We start from the raw sequence: 4584 nt of genomic DNA on the forward strand, positions 1-4584 counted from the left end.
CTTAACCCGGAGAAATGCGTGTTCGGCGTTGAAGGAGGCAAGTTCCTAGGTTTTATGTTGACAAGCCAAGGAATCGAGGCGAATCCGGACAAGTGTCGAGCCTTGGAAACTATGAGAAGTCTGGATAACCTGAAAGAGGTCCAACGGCTGGTAGGAAGGTTGACATCATTGTCCAGGTTCATCCCTAGACTGGCGGATAAAATCAGATCAATTTTGAAGCTCATGAAGAAAGCAAAGAAGTTTGCGTCGAATGAAAGTTGCGAAGAAGCTTTTCGAACTGTAAAACGGGCGTTGGCACAGCCGCCCATTCTGAGCAAACCCGTCCATGGGACGCCTCTGCTGGTCTACCTGGCCGTATCGCCGGAAGCAGTAAGTGCCGCCATTGTACAAGGCAAAACAAAACAAAAACCAATCTACTTCGTAAGCCGAGTGTTACAAGATGCCGAAACCCGATATCAAGTGATTGAGAAGGTAGCTCTAGCTCTCGTCCACGCTTCCAGAAGACTTCAACAATATTTTCAAAGCCACGAGATCATAGTGTCAACTGACTTCCCAATCAATAAGATTTTGCAAAAACCCGAGTTGCTCGGAAGAAGTATTGGCTGATCAGTCGAGTTATCTAAGTTCAACATCAAATACAAACCGCAAGGACCTATCAAATCCCAATGCTTCGCAGATTTCACATCAAAGTTGCAGCAATGTCAAGAACCCGAAACCACATGGACGCTGCATGTCGATGGCTCCTCGAGTAAGAAGGGAAGAGGGGCCAGAATCATTCTGGAAGGACCAGAGAACATACACATTGAGAAATCTTTACGTTTTGGGTTCTAGACATCCAAGAATCAAGCAGAATACGAAGCACTCATAGCCAGATTATTGTTGGCCAAAGACATGGTAGCCCGGAAGGTGGAATGTAAGACAGACTCGCAGCTCATGGTTGGACGCATCAATGGGAACTACCAAATCAAAGATCCTTTGCTCCTGAAATACTATCACAGAGTTGTTAACATCATCAGCCAGTTTCAAAGCGTCGAAATAAGCCATGTGAAACGACAAGACAACCTTAGGGCCAACACCCTGTCAAAACTAGCTACCACTAAGACGAAAGGCCAACATGCCTCCGTCATCCAACAAACCTTGTCGGCTCCATCGGGGAATGCATGGTTACAGAGCAAGGAAAGGAAGATTGGGTGTTCGACATGAAAAAAGTAATCAAAGACCGAGAAGAAGAGAAAGATGGCCATGGCTTGTCTCTCGCCAAGAAAGCTTCTCGATTTGTCATGATAGGGGAAGACTTATATAAAAGAGGGTTCTTGACCCCACTACTCAAGTGCGTCTCAAAAGCAGAGGCCGAATACGTTTTGCAAGAATTGCACCTAGGAGCATGTGGCTTAGATTCCGGAGCCCGAATGATGGCAACTAGAGTCCTGAGGGCCGAATACTACTGGCCAACACTAAGAACTGATTGTGCCGATTTCGTGAAAAAATGCGTGAGTTTCCAAGAGCACGGTCCACTAATCCACCTTCAGCCCCACAATCTCCAAAGCATCAACTCTCCCTGACCGTTTGCTCTGTGGGGAATGGACATAATAGGCCTCTTCTCGCCAGCTACTGGACAAAGGAAATTTTTGTTGGTAGCAGTTGATTATTTTAAAAAATGGATAGAAGCGGAACCCCTTGCAAGCATCACAGCTCGACAAGTCCAGAGTTTTGTATGGAAGGACATCGTTTGCAGGTTTGGAATCCCGCACACCATCATCACGGATAACGAAAGACAATTCACGGATTGGAAGTTGGCTGAATTCTATGAGAGCTTGGGTATCCGACACAAGACAAGCTCTGTGGAACACCCACAAACTAACGGCCAAGCTGAATCTGCCAACAAAGTCATCCTGAATGAATTGAAGAAAAGACTTGGCAGCGCGAAAGGTAAGTGGGTAGAAGAACTCGTGGAGGTTCTCTGGGCCTATCGGTGTATCCCCCATTCGGCAACTGGGGAAACCCCGTACAATCTCACCTACGACACAGATGCCATGCTGCCAGTAGAAGTCGGAGAACCGACAGTCCGAAGAGAACTCCATAACCTGAAAATAAACGAAGAATGTCTAAGAACGGAGCTGGACTTACTCCAGGAGTCGTGTGACAAGGCCAAGATAAGAGAAGAAGCTTGCAAACAGATAGTTGCAAGAAGATACAATTCAAAGACTAAACCTAGAGCGTTCCAAGAGGGAGATCTAGTTTTGAGGATGAAGTGAGAAGCTCGCAAGGTCCCGGCTGAAGGAAAGTTTAATGCAAATTGGGAAGGCCCCTTCAAAGTCAGAGAAAATCTTCAGAACAGCGCGTATCGCTTAGAACACCTGAATGACCGGGAGGTTCCCAGGACGTGGAACGCCAGCCATTTGAAAATGTACTTTAGTTGACATGTATCATAGGTGTACTCTTTCCTACCTTCAATCTTTTTTCCCAGAGGTCTTCTTTCCCGAGGGTTTTTTATTGAAGAAGGTTTTAACGAGGCACCACTTTCAATGAAATCATGCTTATCAACTACACCTTCTAGTAAATCACTAATACGAGTATCTAAAAATCTCTCGGCCAAGGAAGAATTCACCCGATTGAATCCCAACCGAGAGTGTGAAAGAAAACCTCTCGGCCAAGGAAGAATTCACTCGATTGAATCCCTGCCGAGAGTGTGAAAGAAAACCTCTCGGCCAAGGAAGAATTCACCCGAGTGAATCCCTGCCGAGAGTGTGAAAGAAAACCTCTCGGTTAAGGAAGAATTCACCCAAGTGAATCCCTGCCGAGAGTACGAAAGAAAACCTCTTGGCCAAGAGAGTTCGAAAGAAAACCTCTCAGCCAAGAGAGTTTGAAAGAAAACCTCTCGACTAAGGAAGAATTCACCCAAGTGAATCCCTACCGAGAATGTGAAAGAAAACCTCTCGGCCAAGAGAGTTCGAAAGAAAATCTCTTGGCCAAGAGAGTTTGAAAGAAAACCTCTTGGCTAAGGAAGAATTCACCCAAGTGAATCCCTGCTGAGAATGTGAAAGAAAACCTCTCGGCCAAGAGAGTTTGAAAGAAAACCTCTCGGCCAAGAGCGTTTGAAAGAAAACCTCTCGGTCAAGACAGAATTCACCCAAGTGAATCCCTGCCGAGAGTACGAAAGAAAACCTCTAAGCCAAGAAAGTTTGAAAGAAAACACCTCTGCTAAGGAAGAATTCACCTAAGTGAACCCCTGTCGAGAGTACGTTAAAGGAAAATGTCGGCCGAAAGCACCATAGAAAACCTCTCGGCTTGCACGCGGCCGAGAGCAATCAGAAATAAACTTGTCATTTAAATAAACGTCTATGCGCTATCGAGAAAGACGAAGAGCAAAGAGTAATAATAAAATTAGAATAACTTGGCATTAAGATACATACAACAAAAACCGGCAAGCCGTGGTGACTACACAGAAAAGGGGGTCATGTTTACAAAATCAAACCAAGCACATGACCCATACCTAGAATACATCTAACTATCAGACTCAATGTTCTCGACCTCCGAAGCCTTAGGGGGAGCCAAGATCGCAGCTTGAGTGGAACTCGGGATCTGGTCTAGCGGCATTAGCTGACCCTCGTGGAAGTCCTTGTCAACATTGAATTTCCCCTCATCTAAGGAAACATTGTAGAAGAAGGCCGCTTGACAGAGAGCCTTCTTGAAACCGGATTCGTGTTCTTCCATCACACTATCCTCGGCAACCTCCAGCGCCTTCAGCAACTTCTCTACCTTCTCTTCAGAACGATGATTTGTGAGAGCCATATCCGAAAGACTTTCCTTCAGACCCTTGATCTCCTCGTCAGCTTTCTCGGCGACCTCTCTCCTCGTCCTTTCGGCCAACTCAAACTTATCCTTCCATTTCTTCACCTCGGCCTCCAGGACTTTGCTCCGAGCCAAGAGCGTAGAGTTCTCGGCCAATTGTGTTTGCAAGTTGGTCGTCGACTCGTCCAACTTAACTCGGAGCCCCTCTACCTCGGCAACGTTTTTGTCCCTCTTCATCAAGTCAGATGCCATCCGCTCACCGAGAACTAGGGTCTGGGAGCATAGTTCCATGAACTCATCGTGCACTTGCGAAGGGCGTGCCGAGAGGTAGCATCTTGCTGATAAGGGTTCAACATGATGTTCACTTTCTCGGCAACGTTCAACTCGTGTCCAAGAAAATCGGGCCCACTCGCACCCGGCCCCCCGGGTAATCGGCCCTTCTTGAGAGATCTTTCGGACAAAGAGCGCTCCCCGTGATGCCGAGAAGACCTACCACGATCCTTCCCATGATCTTCCTTTCTTTCTTTGGATTGACAGGCCGACTAGTCTCAATGGCTGGCACCGTGGTAATGGGGATAGCTGCCTCGACATTCGGCTTGGCCGATCCTCCTGGCGTCTCCCCCCTCGCAGCCATTTGAGCTTGCCTTTTCAAGTGTAGCTCCCGAAAATAGTCTTTCTTCCCACCTGGCGGCACTAGACTTGCCATAATACCTGAAAAATATGAAAGCAAGTCAATCATAGTACAACAAACGACAAGACGAGTAAAATCACATACCGTCAACATCGACACAT

This window comes from Phaseolus vulgaris, chromosome 3, assembly GCF_000499845.2.
Source record: "Phaseolus vulgaris cultivar G19833 chromosome 3, P. vulgaris v2.0, whole genome shotgun sequence".
Classification (NCBI taxonomy): domain Eukaryota; kingdom Viridiplantae; phylum Streptophyta; class Magnoliopsida; order Fabales; family Fabaceae; genus Phaseolus; species Phaseolus vulgaris.